The sequence below is a fragment of the Neodiprion virginianus genome, chromosome 2 (assembly GCF_021901495.1).
Source record: "Neodiprion virginianus isolate iyNeoVirg1 chromosome 2, iyNeoVirg1.1, whole genome shotgun sequence".
NCBI classification, from domain to species: domain Eukaryota; kingdom Metazoa; phylum Arthropoda; class Insecta; order Hymenoptera; family Diprionidae; genus Neodiprion; species Neodiprion virginianus.
Genome location: NC_060878.1, coordinates 29,530,542 through 29,551,728, shown reverse-complemented (window position 1 = coordinate 29,551,728; position 21,187 = coordinate 29,530,542). Strand labels below are relative to the sequence as shown.

The 21,187-nt window shown below is 42.5% G+C and overlaps 1 protein-coding gene across 4 annotated transcripts in view; it reads right to left on the bottom strand.

The window, feature by feature from the left end:
* The window catches only part of LOC124297453 (glutamate-gated chloride channel), a 97,329-nt gene extending 84,697 nt beyond the window's left edge, over window positions 1-12,632 (bottom strand). For all 4 annotated transcript variants that reach the window (XM_046748504.1, XM_046748503.1, XM_046748505.1 and 1 more), the window contains exon 1: window positions 12,474-12,632. The gene's annotated coding sequence lies outside the window, so the exon portion shown is untranslated. The remainder of the gene's footprint in view (window positions 1-12,473) is intronic.
* Between the last annotated feature and the right edge of the window lie 8,555 nt (window positions 12,633-21,187).

The following is a 21,187-nucleotide window of genomic DNA, read 5'->3' as shown; positions in this document are numbered from 1 at the left end:
TGGCCGACGATCGGTAAATACGTAAAAAAAAAGAAACCGTGCACAAGTTATCCGTCTACACTTTCCAAGGCGATTAATAACGCGGGACAAGAACGAGGCGCAGTGGAAATCGCCGTAAAACCATCGGGCGTTAGACTCGCAGTGATACAATACGCGTTGCCACCCAGCCGTGATCTGAGAACCGGAGGGCGGTGGCTGCTGAACGATGAGGCGAGTGAAGGGGGCAGGGAGGAATAGGAGGGCTGTGTTCGTAGCTCGTTGCACGCAGGTTAGAATTAGTGAAATTATGTACATATACATAAATGAATAAATTTCGGTCCACCGCGCAGGGATGCGATGAACACGCCAACTCGCATAATTATCCCACCGAATTGATTGCGATTATGAGAATTGTTGGAGGGCAGGGAACGCGAAATGCAATCAAAAGACTTTTTCCCGTTCTTCGACGAGTACCATTAACGGCTTTGAGCGACGGATATACATATATAGGCGACGAAAAATTAACCTAACCCGCTTTATGACTGCCAGCGCGGATTACACACGCATCGTAGATCGCACGACCCACACAAGCGAGAGATTTACGTGAAACGCAGGTGTTTGACTTTCGGCTCGTCGAAGCGAGTGCGCCACTCGGCATGTAGGGTGATGGAGATGGGCTCACTTCGTTGAGCACGCTTTGGGAACCCGAGGAAATTTCGTTCCCAGGGATAACTCAACCCCGAAAAGCCCTTCGATTGACCTTTCCGAATATCGCCAATTATGAAAGTTTCAAACAACTTTTCGGATCCAACGTTCGCACAGCTCGTCTAGACCTGTAGATTTTCTATTCAAATTTTTTCCTTTGTATGAATAATTTGGTTCTTTGCACGAGATCAAATTCCGTCCTCTCATTTTTCACTCTGATCTCAATACTGACGTTTTTTTTCCACCGATGCGCAGAAGCTTTACTGTGAGCCTGGCCTCAAGACGAATCCATCAAGCCCTCGCACGCCCATTTTGGAAGAACCGGTTCGGAGATACGGCGGCTTAAAGCGCGCGACTCGCGCGAGCAGCTTTCAGCTCGCGCGAGTAGCTTGCAGCCGATGCAGGTAGAGTTGCTCTTAGGTTTCAACGTCCAATATCTGCCGATCGGCTGGACCGAAATCAGCGAACAAGAGCTTGCTGGATTCGTCGAAATCTCAGCCGCCCCGCGGATGATGAAAAAAGAAAGCATTCTGCTGGGGGAATAACTCTGTTCGTTGTATCTCGATAGCCTTCCACCCAATTCCATTTCCGTCGATAACGGTTCCTCGAGAAGTCAAAGTACTTGAAAATATCTCACACAGCCAAACATCGGCCCCCTCTGAATAAGGGAGATACAGCCTTGCGAGAGTCGCAGCTTTGCGAAGTGCTGGGCGGTGACCGCAACCGTATTATGCGCGTAAATACATCTGGTGTTTCGTATTCCTCGAGGTGCGTGGGTGTCTGTGTAACACGGTAAAGGCGTATTATATGATACGAATAACAAGGCATTATACGAATAGTTTGAATACTCATTTGAATTTTAGGATATTACAGTTTGCCTACAAACTTGCCCGTGGTCTATTTATACGTGTATACGATTGCGGTGGCGTTAGTTAAACTTCGTTGCCAAAGCCGACCCCTTACTTTTCCCTCCCAGTCGCTGCATGCGCTCGTTTCCAGGGCGCGCGAATGTGTGTGCATTAATTGTACAACGCGGCGCCTGAAACCTTAGCCACCTAGCCATGGAGGTTCAGACACCGCGTTTTGTATCACGTACGCAGTAGTCGAGTTGTATCTATCGAATCGACACGGGCACCACGTCTAGCCTACAGAATATGTAGGCGGGCGTCGTGTGACCGTGGTTGGATCAATCCACCCCGTTCACAAGAGGTGACGAAGGGTTGCACTTACCCGGTACCACCAGCCGCGAGCTGGCCTACAAGAAGTGCTGCTCCGAGAAGCGAATCCTTTCGGATGGAGAAACTAGGTAGGCGGCGAAAACGTACGGATGATCGAAGTAGACGTCGTCCGGGAATCGGAACAACATCTAGAGCAGCGGAACCGATGGAATAGATTATTCCTCGGCGCACGTACTAGGTATTTATATTCCAGTGATAAAAGCTCCTCCGCCGATCCAAAAGCGCGCGACCTCGACAATGGTTACAATTTATCGTTCTTCGACCCTTATAATTCGTAGCTCGGGATTGCGTCCGAGACCAAATAACGCGGACCTACTATTTTATCTTCTTCTCCTCCTTCTTACGTTTCCATGCTATTCCTCTTTCTCCACCAGCCGTTAAAAGGTGAAAAATAAATGAACTTGCGGAGCCTCCGTTCGGCGTCGTTCCGGCTTGATCGCGTGTCCCGTTTGCAACCTATATCAACTTGCTGCTCGGGAACGGTGAATAAACAACGGATGAATAACAAATTCAGGAAATTAGAGGCGGTTGAAGCGGCTTGCGTGCCGAGGATCGGGTAACTCCTATAAGGGATTCCGAACTACGCGAAGGTTACAGAGCTGTCACGCAACTGATTATGCCTTTATTTTACATCCGTTTTCACCCGCCCGCTTGTCTCTTCACGGAACCGTTGACTTTTAGCCACGACGAAACGACGTGGGCAAGGTGCAAATATGAACAAGGGTTGCGGCGGGTCTTGTCGTTGGCTGTCGGCCTCAAGCGGAGCCGAGAGAAAGAAATAAGAAGAGGAGAAAGAAATCAGGCGTTTCCAATCCCCGGAAGAGAAGTAACGTTATGTTTGAAAACACGCTAAGGGAGCAACCGGAATATACATACGTATAAGATGAGCGTCCCGGGTTTTTTTTTTTTTTTTTTTTTTTATGTTAACCAATTTTTACAACATTTTTCAATCGTCACTATTCACTACGTCTCCCTGACGCCATGCATTATATACGGTACATATATCTATACCTATATACGACACTGTTTGTTTCAGCGTGAAAATCAATGCGTCTTGAAAGTGTGTGTGTGTGTGTGTGTGTGTGTGGTTGGGTGTACCGTTCCATCTCTTGCTCCTTTTCTTTATCGTCTTTTTTCACATCTCACGACATCCACACAAACACAAACACATACGCGCACTCGCACACGAACGGGATATATCTACGGCAGAGAAAAATTTCCTTGGAAACATTTTTTCTTTTTTCTTTTTCTTTTTCGTTTCACCCGCGCAGTTCCAATTACGGTTTGCCTGGATGTGCAGACGAACACGAATGAGCAGAATTTCATATTCGTTTCTTCCTTGCGATCAAATACCATACTCGTTGCGGTGTCTTGGGGATATATGTATGAAAAAGGAGAGAGAAAAAAAAAAAAAAAGAAAATAAAACGGAGAATGAAAAGGAGGCAAAAATCACACGCCCGTTTAAAATTCTCCAACGAAAAGGTGAATTCCTTCCCGACGTTTGTTCTTTTTCTCTTTCACCCGTTGTTTCACCCCCGTCGCTTACGTCGGTCGATGTAAAGCGTATATTTCCCAGACCCGCGAGCAATTAGCTGATTGTATCCGTTTATACGAAACACATAATGGAATCAAAAACTATCAACTAAACTTCACAAATCGGATTTATGGCCCTTCGGCCTGCATAGCCGAGAGGAACTTTCCGAAAGTTGGTGAAAAAAAAAATCCAAATTATAACTTACGACTGTCGCTGCAACGCGGTCGACCAGTCGTAGTTGCAGTTTATCGAAAATCGTTAGTGCAAGACAAAGTTTAGCCGCGCAGTAAAAAGTGGCTTATAACCGGTGTGAAAATTTCGAATAAGCCAATCTTACGGTCGAGTAGAAATAATTCCGTTCTCTAGTTTCCAGCAACCTTTTTCTTTTTTCTTTTTTTTTCCTTTAGGTTTTCTTTTTTTAAACAGACCCGCTTTTCACAAGAAATAAACAAATTTTTACTCGATTTTGCCACTCGACTTGGGATACATTGTTCCGAATGGTAAATCCCCATTTCCCGCAATTATGACCGATCAATTCCATTGTACTTAATTTCGAAACTCCTTTTCAATTTTCCAAATATCATAAGTCGACGAACGCTTCGATTATTCCATGAACACAGAATGTAAAAGCCATACTTTCAGTCTACTATAATTTATAAACATCACAGAGCTTAGCTACAAGTTTTTTCATAATGCATTTTTCATCGATAACCTCGTGACGAGCGCTCGAATGTCCACGATTATAAAGATTTCCGCAACGTCAGAAGAATAAGAAGAGTAAGAAGGAAAACCAGAAGAAGTATATAAGTAAAAGGAGAGAGAAAAATGAAGGCAAATAAAGATGAATAAAAAGAAAAAGACAAGGGTCGATGCTGACGAGCAGAAAGAAGGAAGCAGAAGGGGCAAAACGAAACAAAAATTCGTTCATATTTGTATACGTGGCAAGTTTTAGCCCCTTCTCGTTTCGTTAAGTGCTACTATCGCCTCACTTCCGAGTTGTATCCTGTAAATATACGTACAACGTATATCTATACATGTATGTATATATATATATATATATGTATATATATGTATATACACACGCGCGCACAAGCCAGCTTCCTGTTTCCGTCACCGCAGCTGACATCGTTTGTCCGCGAGGGAACGGTGAAAAACCTTGTACGTCTCCTGTCGACGGACGCAGATTGATAATCTCGAGGTTGAATAATCCGCACCCGATTTCGGATGCAAAAATTCTGATATCACTTTGGTAAATTGTTTCGTTTAACGGTAAGGCACGATAAGTCTTAGGTCAAGGATCGCCAAGCCTCGTGGCATTGTCGTTCAGGACCGTTAACAACGAATCTACAGGAATCGAATTTGCGCGGACATAATTCGAGTAGAGGTTATAATTGCGAGGGGATAACGTTCAGGGTATACGCTATTCAATGATATATGTATAACTCGTTGGAAAAGCAAGCCCATTATTCTATCCATATGTACATATATATAATATATGCATAGTGTCATTTGTGCCGAAAATTTGGACAACGCAAGCGTAGCGAATAGAAACGGAGATGGAAATTCGTCGGTGACAAACCGATGTGGTATTAGATATAATCGTATGAATGGTGTATTTTAACCATCGACGCGAATATAACCCGCACTACGGTCGTGAGAAAACTAACGATTTCGATCGGTTCCTACTGTCTAGAGACAAATAATTAATCTCTCTGTGCCTCGATTTTCCGCATGAGGTGATTATCGGATTCGCGGTGTATTTCCTAATCTAGAGTCAAAGGGACGCCGAGGAAGTTCTTCCCGATGAGAATCGATGAAGAATTTCGCCAAAGGCCATCGTCGTCTCGTTCCCGTTTCGGATCGCGGAAAATAGGGGAGTAAAAATCGGACGACCAATTCAGCGCCATTCGGGTTGTAGACGCGGGAGGATTGGCAGGTTAGCCTTCGCGGCATGATAGATATATTGAGCTAAATGGAGTTAAGTATCGTATTGGATTTGACTCCCCGGCAGGCCCTATTCCCCGTCACGTAAACCCGACCGGGGGTGCAGCACTTGAATTCCAACTATTCTTGGCTCGTCGAAAACACTGTTGGCGGCCCGATATCGATCTGATCCGATATCAATAATGGGATCTAACAGTCGGTAAGAGGCAAACGTTTCTCACAGAAATGATACCGCACTCTTCGGCAGACGCTGCTAACCATTCCAGCGTGCCAATTATTTGACTCTGACGGTTAACCGTCGCCGATGAGATAAAAATTTATCACTCTTAAATAAATAGCACGGATGATTCTGCATTTTTTTTTTACAATTCAACAAATTTAATCCACCCCTGCTCCGACTATAAGCTTGTTGTTTCAATTTCAAGGCGAATTATTTACATAGTTCAAAATGGAAACAATTTTTTTTTTTGAAATAATCGCAAATCATACTATTCGACGATTGAAAACTTTCTTTTTTTCGGAGGGGAGAGCCGAATTACGAAAGATATTTACTTGGTCTTCGCGTCTACAAAAACGAGAAAAATTACCCATGCTTTGGTAAAACTTTGTCGTTGCGATCGGAACGTGGATATTATGCTGATGTGGAAAAATAATTAAGCTTATAATACATTCGCGAAACGAAAAATAAAAGCTGTAGACATTTAAACGTTAACGCAAGATTACTGATTCTGAGTGAATGTATCAAAAATAAACCTGTCTTGGAGTTAAAAAGTTTTGTCTTACTTTTACTGACACGAAACAGTCACTGGCAGACGACTTGATTGGGTTACGTCTTATTCGTATGAACTTTGAAATATCTGCTCGTCGGTTAACAAAAGCAAAGTTTTTGTAGAATAATAACGATTTTCTTTACTTTTCAAACCATTCGTTACTCGGGCACAAAAATCGTGTTGACCTGTGTTATAATTGATGAAACAATTTGAAAGTGAAAATTTGCTTCGATTAACCAAAATTTATCGAAACCAAGTGACTTTTCATTGAATTTAACTAAATGTTTCAATAACAAACCGCGTAACGAGTTCATTTCGTTATATCAACAAAAATTCTCGATCGATATCACAGTTGAAGGTAAACATTATTTTATTTTATTCTTGCTCTTTCTTCAGTTTGAAATAAAATTTTGTTAAAACTAGGCCGTTTCCTTAAATAAAACAAATTTTCATCTCAGCGCACGTTTGTCGAACGACGAAAAAGACAAATTCGCAGTCGCAAAGCGAAGTCCGAATGCGTGACACGTTGGGTCGCGTTGCGATTTCACCGCACCGTTTTCACCCTCGGATGACACTTGCGAAATTATTTCGACACGGGTCTTGCGTACAGCGGAACTGCGATAGGTACCGCGAAAATTGCCAATTCTCTCTGCGACTCCACAAGCAACGTGAGAATTTCAAGCGAGTTCTACTGGCTTCTATAGTAAAACGTCCGAGGCCGTCGGCAGCGCTCGTTACGCCCCAGGGTTGTTATGATTAGAATAACTGCTTTCAAAAATTCACTCATAGCGTTAATTAAAGTCTTACCTCCGCAGGAGGCTGCAGGTGCGAGAGGGGACGGGGTTCATTCGGTGAAGGGTTGAAGCTCTTCGAAAACATTTAATTTCCGACATTATCGCGCGCTGCTTTCGTAACCGTTATTGCACGTATATACCTACATTACGCTTCGTTACAGACGACGGTGCGAATAGAAAAAAGAGAGTGAACAACGGAAAGAATGAAAAAGAAAAGATGAAATAAAAAAAAAAAAAAAAAACACCGCACTCCGACGAAAAAAATGTAATCTTTATTTTTCTTCCTCTCTTCAGACACATCATATTCACGGATGAATAAGATGAAGGGGGGAAAGGGAAAAAAAAAGAAAAAAAAATGTGAGATACATGAGGGGTAAAAAAAAAAATAAAAAAAAAATAAGGAACGCGTCGTTACGGAGGAAAGTTGTATAAATAAACCGAGATAAGTTTTTCACCCTGACGAATGTCCGCGTATTTACATGTACATGTATATAATATACAAGCCGCGACAGTTTTTAATGTATACGCCCACGTAATATGCGGTCCACATGCATACATAACAAAGCTGGTGTATACAATTGACCAAAGTTCTCGCCCGTAGTTGTATAACGATGCGATGTATACACGGTCCCGGTAACTGATAATGATCCACGTTCTAATTAAGCTATTGACGCCTGTCCGCAAAGCTTCAAGAGTATCTCGTCACGTCGGGTAGTTAGATGCAAGCTCTGAACCGTGGGATGATGATCGCACAGCGATGTGTGTATAATAATAATTGCGAAAGGTGAGGTTGAGGGTAACGCCTGTCCGTAGGTAAGAACGAACAAGCGTCGTTTTTGGGGGCCGGAGAAGATGGAAAATTTTTTTTGAACGGGACCGGAGGGAGGGTTTTAAGGGGATTCCCGCGAAATAACTACAGACATGCTTTCGAAAACAGCAATCCGTTCCGTCGAATTCCGAGACGGAGAGATCTCCTCGCCTCGAATTGAATTATTCCGTTTCGGATTAGCTTTGTATTATATATGTACACGTACGTTTGCGTGCACAGGTATGTATAAACAAACACCCTTCACTCTCGTTACGAAGTATTTAATAGCCGGTGAGTTCCGCGATCGCGATGCGTGCGGATTTGCGTTTCGGAATCGTGTAACGAATTTTCAGCAATAGCGAAACCGCGTTCAATTTCTATTTCTCGTTCGGTTGTGCCGGGATTTAAATGGGATCGTTAACGTTCGGAGGGTGAAATATATTATACGTGTATTGTTGCGTCGGTGGGTGAACCAAGTCGTCACTTTTTCGGCTCGGCTTTGACCATCCGATTGGAAGCTCGAAATTAAAACCCAATTGGAAATACCTACGCGTTGATGAAATAATCGCTATTCAGCTCTGACGATGATTTTTGATTCATTAATCGAATCGTCCCCACAAGGTTCAGGGATGTATCGGACAGTCCGTTGGGAAAAAAAGAAAAATCCGTTTTAAATATCTTCACCAATTCCATTTGTCAGTGATTAAACCGAGCGAATTCGAACAACGCGAGCTGTAATAGTCAACGACGATTCGACAAAAATTTTCACAATCGAATTATATTATGATACAGTCGCAACGTGGAAATTTAATTATTGACAAACATCCGTTGTAGCTACTCTTCCAAAAAAAATTTATTTCCATTTAGTCTGCGTACAACTACTTTTACATCTTTCTCCAGGCGATTTCGATCTCTGCTGAACAAAATCAGCCCGATGACACTGGAATCGAATAAAAAACACCAATGTTTGATAATTTTAAAGATTCTAATCACGAAACCTTACCAAAGATTCCTGATACTTTAAGAATTTTCTCACTCGGACTCATTTTTGTTAGACGCCAGGAATACCGTTTCGCCATTGTTCGCCGTTTGCATCGGCTGAGATACCATTCTATTTTCTCTGTCCTAACCTTCGACTCGGACCAAAAACTCCAGGGTTGTTAGTTGTAAAAGCATATCGCCCGAAATTGTAATTAAGCTTGCAGACGATGAAATTTCGAACTCGATTTGAAATTCTCCGCAATAGGTATTTCAAGTTTGTTGATTCGACACAAAGTATACTGAAAAATTCAGCGCCAATTGAACGAGGATTAAATAATCCTGCCCGAAGTTGGAGAGAACTGAGTTTCCAAACTACCGACGATCGCCGGTTGAGCGATAATTTTTCCGACAAAGAACGAAGGACGGGGGAAGCGGCGATGTTAGCGGGCGGCAAAAAAGCAGCTAGAAAAAGTGGCTCATCAGCTAATCCTGCAGGGTTCCACGGAACGGGACGGAAAATATTCCTCCTCCGCGGTGCGCGCAATCTCGAGGTTGAAAGATCGGATGGTAGGTAAACTGGGCATGGTGTAGTGGTGGTAAACGTCGGGCGTGAACACGATTCCGCAGATTGATCGAAACCTGAGCTGCTAAGGGTAGGCAGAGGCGGCATGGGCTCGACTAGCTGGAGCCTGACTCACGCCATCCAATTATTAACGGTGCATGGAGTTTAATCAATCGAAACCGGTGTGTCGATGTTGGTACGTACCTACGTGCCGGGGGCCCTCGATTATCTCGGAAACGCGCCTACGTATGCATGCCCGTTAATGTAACGACGCGGGGCAAAAACCGGGGAGAGCTTTTTCGGTTGCCCGGCGATCCTCTCCTTCTTCCGCTCTATTTTATCAGTTCCGAGTGTTGGGCGGTCCGCAGGTGCGACGCAGGGGTTGCAGGGTAATCTGACAGGCGATGAACCAGGGTGGCCACACATATTTTCGACTTTTCCAAACTTTCGTCAGGATCTCAGTCCTAATTTTCCCTTGCATCTTCCCAATCCTGGTGAGCTGCTGAAACCTAAATCTAACTCTATATTCGGTTTCAAATTCAATTCGAATTCAAGTAAAATATGACGTACAAAAAAGTCAGTTTAAGGCAATTTGTTTTCTCAGTTGCGTTGCCTCGGAGAATCGTTTCTAATTCCCACGACAGAAAATTGATATTTTCCAGTTTTTTTTTTTCAATTACCAAATAAAACCACCTGACAATTCCAGGTTTTCCATGACCCGCTTTTAATTTTCCTGACATTTCCAGGTTGTCCGGATTTTCCAGGTGTGCGGCCACCCCGTTCTATCCCTGCCACGTGAACGGTCTCGAGGCGACCTCAACCGGCGCCGACCTTGTTCCTCAAAATTTAATGCTCTACTCAATTTTTTAACGCCGGTACAACCTGAGCCCGATGCTCTATTACCGTATAGCCGGGAAATGTCTCCGGGCGATAACGGCTTTGCAAGCTGCCGCTGCTGCATCGCGCGCTTACGTTCAGGGTGGGAATTATTAAACGCGAAGCTTTCGGATTCTCGACATGTCTGCCACGGGATTCCTCGTGACGCTCCGGATCCCGCCCCGTCGTTCTTTCCAACTTTCTTCTTTCTCCGGCTCTCTTACACCGTTCCGGGCTGCAGCCTAGTCTCGTTTTCACATTTGTATCACCGCGTTTCACTTCCCCGTAACACGCCGCATAATTGGCACTTGAATAATCCTGAACGCAATAAAACGCGATCAAATAAATCGTAAACTCGGTTTCACAGCCCCGTTTATTCTGCCTGCGAAAAAATAAATCACAGATAGTCCCAAACCCTGGCAACGTTGGCAGGAAAAAAAAAAAACAAATAATTTCCATTTCCATATCAGGGGCAGAAAACTAACGACAAATAAAATCAGCGACATAATTTACGGTGCTTCGTTGTTTGTCGATGTAAGCAAATGAAAAACTGAATCCAAACAACAAGCGTACATCGTATTGAACGACGTCGTTATAATCAGGTCGAAATAAGACATCGAGTACTGCAGTTAAATATGGATAAAACGGTCACGTGTCACGTCGAGGCTGATTCGGATATCCTGTGAAATCAGCTTGGCAAGTTGACAGAAATTTTTCAATCGCGAAACCAATTCTAAAAATGCGCGCTGAATGTACCGAATTTAATTCTCGTTTACATACGTACACATGTCCGTGTATGCATGAAACACATGTATAATATACGTGTTTAAGAATCGATCAGTCGAACGTAAAAAGCAAGGAAATAAACGCGGCCGGGAGAGAGGGAGAGGGGCGGAGAGGGGGGGGGGGGGGGGGGGGGGGCGAAAAAAAAATCGCTCTTTCTCGCCCATCTGGTAAATAATTTCGAGGTCGTCGAGGCCTGTCGGTTTTAACGACATCTTTAAACGCAGGCAACAGTCCGTGGGTTGTGTGCCGAAGAGGTCCCTCACACTCGCATACGAAAATGTTAATTCACACACATCGTAGGCGGGGTGCATAGGTGTGGGGCTATCATCGTAACGCGGGACTGGGAGCCATTCGAAAGGTGTAAGCGTGTATAGAAAGGACATGCGAGGAGGGGGGAGAGGGTGGCAGTAAATCAAAGAGGAAGTATGATTGACGGTAGTTGATACGACAAATTGATGCTCGTAATGGTATTGGATCGGAGGCATGGCCTATCTCGCTGCTTATCGGTTCGATCGCGTCGTCGGGAGTATCCGTCCTCCACAGGGTGGCGATGAGCTTACACTTGTGTCTTTCGCCCTTTAATCCGTTGTCAACGTCTCCTCGAATGTTAAACGGACATTTTTCATTTTCACCAAATTAGCGTATCAAGAAGCACTCCCCTCCTCTCCCTCACCCCCTCTCCCATCCTCCCTTCCCCGCGATCCAGAGATTAAAGATTCAATCACTCACACCGAGAGACACGGTTTCGTTATCAGCTTTGGTCAAACCACGATCGAGGGAACACCGCTTAATCCTGGACGGATTGTAGTGAGCTTGCAGCCTGCACGGGACGTCGATTCGTCAAAGCTTCTTAAATGTTTGGAAAGTACCGTATAACACGAACAACGATCCGCCCGTGATTAATTGGTATCGACGAATTGAAATATCAGTAGAAGAAGAAGAAGAAGAACAAGAAGAAGAAGAAGAAGAAGGTGGACTGTGCAGGGGACAGGGTGCAAAAACAGTCGGGGATCAAAAACCGAGCTTTTAATTCCGCATCCGTGATATTAGTGTGCGACGGAAGAGGTGATAAATGAAAATAGAGGACACGACGGTGAAGCAGGATAATAACGAGGTGCTCCACAAGTACGAATCTACTCGATGTTTACGCGCTGACTAACCTAGATACTCGACAACCATCGGGGATACGTAAAATTTTAACACTTGGTTGGTTTTACGGGAGTATTGTAACGCGGTGCGAACTGTTTCGAGGTCCGCACGAGCTTCCTGGTATCCCGCGCAAACGGGGTGCAGGTAGTTTCGCCGAGGAGAAGTCGTCCCGTGCGAGAGAGCGGGTGCAGGGAAGGCGGGTCGCGGCTGGCTGGATATCAGGGCGACTCGATATCCGTCGTCGAAGGAAGAGAGGACGAGCAGGACGAGGAGGGAATGGCCAAGAGAGGAGAGGAGATGAGAGGAAAGGCAAGGAAGAGAAAAGGAACGGAGGCGACGAGCTTACCTGGTGAGGCTGTGGCGGTTCTAGGCGATGACGTGCGTCCGGTGTGGCGGGGCTGGCATGGCCTCTCCACGGTCAGCGATGCAGTCAGACGACGGAGTCTTGTCCTACCTCCAAGGGGTCGGCTCCAGGACTGCTGCTGATCCGAGTTCCACAGCCACTCACACCGACTACCTGGCTCCTGGCACACTATTGATTTCGTCCCAGACGGCCGCCCGACCCACGCAGACGCCCAGCGTCGGCGCGTCGCTTTAGCAACGTGACGTCATGCCGAAGAGGGATGAAATCTCCGTCCTCTCCCTCGCTTCCCTCCTCTTCCTCCTCCCGTAAGCCCGAAACGCCGCGTTCTTCGCCCGACGAAGGTTCTGCTCGTACGGTCCGCCTCCCGTAGGTTCGTTCGCGTCTCCTCTTCGTCCTTACAGGCCTGCACCTACGGGGATGCTGTAGGTTGCGGAAGCCTCTCCGCCCGTCGCCACCACGAGGTCTGCTTAACCTCGCCTTCTCAATTACCCGTCCTTCACCCAGAAATTATATGGATATACACAAGCCGCCAAGCGCAGCCCTTTCTCCACCCCAAAATCGGCCTCACTTACTCGAGAGTTGGAGAAAATGTATTTACAGAATCACCAAAGTCTGGATGCCTGATGCGCGTTTGCCTCGTCGAATGTAATCTCGTTTCGGCATTGATCGGGTTATTGACTTCTTTCTTACGGGAGGACGAGTGGTCTCTTAACGCGAGGTCTAGGACAAACGTATCAATCGTCATCGCCGATCGATTACGGTCAAATAATAACCAAATTACTGTTTATTACGACAAAAAAAAAAAATAAATAAATAAAAAAAAAATCGATCAGTTTTCCCAAGTTTCCGACCATCGTTTTTCGTTCGATAAAAAAACAGCCTGACCATGCTTTAAAAAGTTTGGAACTATTCGACTGAAACGGTACGGTAGTTCAAACCAGACCAGTAAGGAAAAACCTTGAAGCTTACGAAATATTGTAGTTGGATAATTTCAATATTTCTGACTATTATCAATTGGCGATGATCTTGTGATAAAAAAAAGACAAGGCAATCATCGGTACCTATCTTATCATCGAGCCGGTTAGCCTTCGTTACACGGAGCATCAACCTTTTTTTTTTATCTCGCTATGAGATCGACTGCTTCGAAGTAAGATTGCAGCCCCCATTCATCAAAGTTAACACGTGTCCGTCCCCTCGGATTAATTTGTTCAATCTTAAGTTGCGCGAAGTGAAGAAAATTCTGAAAAATGTTGTAAGCCGAAAAACAAAACCGCGAAAAGAACGTGGAACGCGATAGAGAGAAAAATTATCATTTCCCGCGCAATCGTGAAGCAAAAGCCTTAAATTATCTAAAATTACTATCCAAAGTGCAATCTGAAAGAAATCGATAAATGCAAAAATAATTCGCGCTTGATCGCCGAGACTTCGATTTTTTTTTTTTTTTTTTTTTTTTTTTTTCATAACTTATAATCCCGAAACGATTTCACTGCCCGAGTTGAAAAAACAGCGAGAAATATTACTTGGGTAAAATGCCTTGTGAAATGGATTTACGATCGTTTCTCACAGCCGTGCAGCCCGCGCTTTCAAAATCAGATATTTCTTATAATTCTTCTCTAATACTGCAGCAGCAAGCGCGGATGAAACATTGGATGGGTATAATATAATAAATTTCAGGTTCATTTGATCGAAGCAAATCTTTGTTCGTTTGAAATTAGCTCCGACCCTACTTAGCCGCCGTCGGGGATGAAATTGCATATCTATACGGACTTCGCCGCGACTGAGAGAACAGCGAGAGATATTCAAAAGGATCTTTGTTCGTCGAATTTATTTGCGTCAGGTAAACTCCCGGCTGTGTGTCACTGGCGAAACTTCGTTACATCTATAATGAGACGACCTGATCCCAGCGTTCACCTTATATTTCGTGATATTTCACGAATCGTACGCCGGGGTGAATTCATTCGATTATACGAAGAAGACGCTCCCCGATCGATCGGCGGATCGCAGATAAGGGGTGAAAATCGCCACCGGCGAATCCAGACCGCGCCATTCCATTTCGAATTTGAATAATACACTAGATGCGAAACCGTTTTTTGGGACAGCGGACGAGCAGCCTTCGAGTAGCATTCGCTGTTTACGAGGTGTGCCGAAGCCTCGGGAAGGACATTCTTCGAATGGCAGGATACACCCGACACACATCCTCGTGTATCGACGGATCCGAGGGTCTCAGGTGTAGAGGTGCCGGGTTTGAACAGGCCCGAAGCTTCGGCGCACTGACAGATGTCAACAAACGTGTTTAAATCGAGGGCGCATGGAGATTTTATGTTGATACTTTCCTTCCTTCCTTCCTTTCGCCCCCTCTCTCTCTCTCTCTCTCTCTCTCTCTCTCTCTCTCTCTCTCTCGCACACAAACACACACACGCGCACTGTTCAGTAAATAGCCGTTTGCAATTTTTTTCATCCCCCCCTCGTATCATTTGCGAAACTTCGAAACGTGTCCGAGTTATCGAAAATCGGCCAATCCCATATCATCCGAGGGATGAATCACATTAGCCGCTCAGAGGTCATAGAAGAACGTTCGCGGGATAAAATGAGACGAAAAATTGTTCGATTACAAAGTTTGAAGAACAGAGGAGATCGAAAAATAGGAACTCTTACTTTGCAACGCGGTGCCGGTAAAAATTATACGCGAGAATCGAACTTGTATTAGGGTGGTCCGTAAAAAGGTCATTTTTCATTCCCTCCTTTTTTCAGATTTTTATCTCAACTCTAACCTTACGTACCCGCAAGAGGGTTTATTTCCCCATTTCACCCCTTCGGGGGTAAATAAAACGTACCGAACGGATGTCGATATTTGGTAAAGGGAGCTTTCTTTGGTCATTGATTACGAATCTGAATAGAAAATTTGAAAATTCAATATGGCGGATCCAATATGGTGAACCAAAATCCCAAAAGTAACTTGATCATGCCTCTCTCTCTCTCTCTCTCTCTTTCTCTCTGGTGCAAAAAGCAACGATATTGAATTACACGGTTTCACCCATCTCATGTGTACAGTGTACATATCCTATGTAACACACATACCGAGGTTCGCGAGACGATTTTCGACGCCTCTTTCATTTTCGTTTGCCGATCGCTGATCGAGAGAAGCGTCAGCGTCTTCGGCCCTATAAAAATCCTTTCAATCGCAAACGGTTTCCGCATCATCACGGTTGCAGTAGGTATACCATAATCGAATGATGAAATTCCGGGTTCATAATGAAAACGATTTTTGTAGATGTAACCAGCAAATCGGGTACGTGTTACTATTCTTTATCACAGCGGTCTGTTAATTATCGATGTAATAACTTGGGTGACTGTTGCGATAAATTGACGTTCGTTGGTGCATCAATGACGCTAAGACGCTATTGACTGAAAAAATTTAGTCACTTATAACCAAACCAGCAGATTTTACGTTCCGATAACGAATAAATATAGTATCGACAGCTGGAATCGCAGGGAATAGTTACCGCTGTCACATTTTCTCGCATAACTTCAACAATATTGACATAATTATTTTACAACGATACTTATTCCGGTATGATTTTCTACCAGCGCACATAATCATAAAAAATGAAATTTCTCCCATTGTACGAAATACTCGGTCTCGCGTTGAGCCGTTATTCACGCTTATCCTCTTTTCTTCTTAATTCTTCCGCGGCTACTGCCATTTATTATATTTCTCGAGTTTTATTCTCCACGGTTTTGTTTCATTCAAGACGAGTCGGGCAGGTATAGGTTCGAGCTCTCCGACCACGTGCATGTGGGTGTACCCTGCATCCTTTGAAAGCTGGCGTGCTGCGTTACTCCGTTGGGTGATAAAACTGAGTAGGCGAAGAGGTAGACGTGGGTACGTAAAACGTGCGGGATAAGCGAGCAGCTGCTGCCGCTGCTGCAGTCCGGAGGAGATTTCTGCACGCGATCTGAATTTTTTTCATTTACTCTTTTTCCTTCGGGTTTTTCCGCCGTACTCGTACTCGCGATTTCTGCTCCTGTATACGTACGCAACGTTTTTCCTTTCCGTATCTCCATTTTGTTGCCCACTTCCCCCCCCCCCCCCCCCCTTCGTTCTTTCCCCTCGCGCGGTACGTTTGTCGTAGTACGGTGCTCGAATCGTTTCTCTTTCTCCCTGCGTAATTGGTATCATATGTATGTATTAGGGTGTTTCCGTAAAAAATAATTTACGATTTTCCACCGTGACACCCCCTGTAAAATTTCTTCAGGCTAAAAGAAATATTCTGCGAAGAGATGAGCGTTCTACGTCACGTAAAAGATCGCGCTTATTTGATTTTTCACTTTTTTGATCTCGTGAAGAAGCACGTTGTAGTATTTTAATTATTATTTCTTTCCTGGCATTGATGTTCAACCCAAAGATGACGATCCGTAACGCAACGATATATAATCCGGGAATCTTGTCCTCCTAAATTAAAAGTTCACATCGAATTATAACTATTTCATGAGATTGAATTAATGATGAAAAAGTCGCAAGGTCCATTTCGAAAACATCAACTGGAGACTTGATATTACAAGTCTGTTACGGTAAGACAAAAATTTAGCCTCTAATTTAAAAAAAATGTACAAAAGTGAAAAATCAATGAACAAACTTTTTAGGAGGTGCCATGGTGGAAAATCGTACATTTTTTTCCCTTCTGAAACACCCCGGTGCGCGTACAGGCGTCTGTATTATTCGAATGTATAAGGGAAATCTGCGAAGCTCGTGTTGGGCAAATTAGTTCATAGGTATAAGGTGAATTTCCATGTTGTATATGGGTGTGTACGTAGATATAACATAGGTATAATACACCAACCTCATACCTAACGTCGAAAACTTTTCTCGTTCAAGTTTCAGAATTCATTTAAATAAACGTATAATTATACGAACTGAAGGTGAATATGTATACCTAATGCATATAGCCGGCGAATTCGCTGCTGAAAGATCCTAATATCGGTATGAAAATTAGTCATGTTAACACAGTTCCAACACAGATATCGATATGGGAACCTGTTGTACCTTGGACCTATTTTTGGCTTCGATTTATTTATAACTCGCGCGATCTAAATGACATTGCTAACTGAAAATAATGCTGTTCCATTACGTCCTAGGCACTTTGCAATCGCGGTGCATTTATTAACGGTTCCAATCTCTGTGTTCTTTTTTTATTTTTTATTTTTTATTAATTATCGTGGCGAAGTATTTATTTATACGTTCAATTGATGGCATTATTTCTTTTTTTGTTTTCAACTCATTTATCGCAACGCTAAGAACAAGTTGCGAGAGAAGGAGACGAAATTTGCTTTTGTATCCATTTAGTGCATTACATATATTATTATTAGTAAAAGATCATTTATGCCCGTCGACCTTGATAAATAAATAAATAAATAAAGATGGTGATATGTTATGATACCACATTTAAAATAATAAAAAATGTTGAAACTCTTGAATAGGTTAAATTCGCTAGTGATCGGCCAGTTTAAAAATATAAAAGTGAATAACCTGTTCACTCGTTAAATAAAATACTCACGCCTCGAAAGTATAATTACGCAAACTAACAAAACAACGTACGTCCGTAATTGCGTGAAAAAATGTGTCTTTACAAAAATTCTTTAAAAAGGTAATGATTTTGTATGAAACGGAAAATTTTTCAGCTATATAGATTAAAAGTATAGAAGCTTGACGATTTTTCATTATTTCATTGATAAATTACTTATATCATATATTTCGCCGATAGGTAAATACATTACGTATAAGGCACTTTGCAGGCGGATTTCCATTTTTTATATCCTTGCTTTTATTTTGTTATTTCTTTTTTCTTTTCTCTTTTACATTCCATGGAATATTCGCTGGGTACGTCGGATCAGAACCGAGGTAGCATTTCGCGGTCACAGTTTTACGAAAAACCGAGAAAGAAGAGGATTATGAAAATGAGACGGAAGGCTGCGATAACAGTGTCGAGACTTGATACGCGATGTAGGTAAACAGATCGCTTGACGCCAAAACAGATGTCTAGACTCGAGACTCTCGTATGGCGCGCGAAATAGAAGATGAGTCAATTTTTAACTGGGAACAAAGGTAGGCCGGGAAAAATAAAAATTTAAATCAACGAAATATAAAGGAGAATGAAGTAAAGATAATCACATTTTCGCATTGAAATCACATGATCATGTAAACAATGCAGCGCAGATTTTTTAAATTTCATATAAAAATCATACTTGCTTTTGCAAAAAAAATTTGAATTGAGGTGTATTTTCAAAATCGACGAAGGGCAGTTTTTTGTTTTTGTGTTTGAAGAAACCATAAATCGGACAATAACGAAAGTGGAAATTTTTTTACCGTTTGTCAAGAATAACGAAATGAAACCGAACACCTTCCAGAGTGCACTCTACGATTCGTTGTTTTGGAAAACTTCGCTGAGAAACTGAAAAGCGTACACTTCTTGACACGTTGTGTAAATTGTGAAAAGTAACGAGATATAAGGTGCATTTTAGAATTGAACTTAAAGATTATTATTTCGGGAAAAACAAGCGTTTCTACCTTCTTCCAGTGAAAAAAAAAAAAAACAGATAAAACAAAAGTGAAAAAAGTGAAAAAATCCGATGAAAGGGGAATTTAAGGAATTCTAAAATTAAGGAGGTGATTTAAAGCTAAGGGAGACGATTTTTGGAATTTCATTTGAGGATCCAAACATCCCTGATATCTTTATACGGCACTCACCTCCTTAAATGGAACAACATTTTTCGCGAAAAGGAATTACGTAGACATGAATTTTTATCAGGTTCCTCCCTGTCAGGCTTAGGCGGATTGAAAATCTCTCGGCATTGCTGGGCGAGGATATACCGCAGCCCACCCCTGTACCTGAGGTGTAAGACGCGAGGATCGACGTACGTACAATAGTCCAGATCAAAGAATCTGTGCGGAACTACGCGTGGGCCGAATAAAACGCGAACGCGACTATCGTTTGAAAATTCTCCACATTTTTCTCCCGACTCTGTATTCCTCCAGTCTCTACGAGTTTCGAATTTTTTCGAGTTTGAAAAATACGTGACTGTCTCGAAACCTTGTTATATAGATATAAAAAAATTAATAAATAACTGTTTCGATTTTCAAAGACAATTTTGGAAATTTTGGAACTCGGCGAACTTGCAAAGTAAAATTTGAACACGGGGTACAATAAATGTTGCTTCTTTTTTACTTCGTAATTACCCACACCGAAATAAAAACTGTGAAAGGTGTGCGGTACTTTGAATCGTTTGAAAAACGTTACAAAAAAAAAGTTCGCATGCAGAATGCGTGCCAATTTATATACGAGGTTGCACGCGTATGCCGTAATTGCAAAATCATTATTCTACACATGCCCACGTAAACGTAGGTGGGAAAAACAAATTTCGTATACTATAAATATATTACATATATCTGTGCAGGTTGTAATTGCAGGCTATTTAAATCTTCGACCCACTTGGAATGTTTCTCGTGTAACCTATTAGCGAACAACAACTAAGCGTGTACTTTGAATTAGATCGTACGTAAATCATTTCACAAAAAACGTTCGAGTTCCATTTAAAATTCAACATTGAACCCAATTTTCTGCTAATTCGTATTTGCCTTACGAGTTCTCATAACGCAACGCTAACAATAATACCTTGCGGTTAACATTACACTTTTTTTTTCTTCTTTTAACCCAGAATCTCGACAGTTTTTTTTTTTTTTTTTTGTTTTTTTATCATAAAATCTCAAGCAAATTATTCCCAAACGCGTTTGTTAATGGTAATTTTTCTGAATTAAAATGAACAATCCGTGTACGATGAAAGGAAACTTTTTTACTAGATATTGCAAAAAATATGTTAAATCGCGATTGCGTGTAACTGGGTGTGAGCGACGATGTGACGAAACATTTAAATACACGAGTACATTGTACAATCGTCGGAAATTGCTGAGCAGGTGTTTCGAGTAATCGAATCGCAAGCTCAATACTTTTTGCGTGAAAAACTCAGCCTAGACTTCGCCGCGATACTTTGAAGCTCTTTCAGTGCTCACCGAGGGCGAGGAATGTTCGAAAAACTTCCCCATACGTATGCGAAAGTGTCTCCTGAGTAAAGTGCATGCCCGCAAGTCTCAGATTCGTCTAGACTCTAGAAAACGCAAGATTACACGCGGTGAACATGAAAGTGGAAACGTCGAAGTATTTAATATTACGTACGGACTGTGCCAATTGTCAAATTAACGTAGATGTGTTTTATAGAGGCATAATAATTTTCACGAATCTTGCAAATTCTTTTTCAACAAATTTCTATCCACCTTTTATACTTCATTCGTTGCTGCTAGTTCTGGATTTTATAACTTTTGATTACTCGTCAAAATTTTAATTATTTTTATAATTTGAAACTTCTCGGTATACTTTTATTTGCACACGTATACCTGAATTTCAAGGTAAATCAAAGTTGTTTTCAAATCGTTCTTGAAATACTTCGCGTAAGGTTTTACTGTATATCGATTGTGAATGAAAAGAATTTTAACTGCAATAATAAATTCAAAAATAAAACCTTCAACTTCACGATTAACAAAATTCAAGCTCTGAAATTTTGAATATTAATACATTTTCATCGAGTTATAAACATAAAGTTTGAATAATGATTAGATACTAGATGTATTGTTTCAAGGATACCTG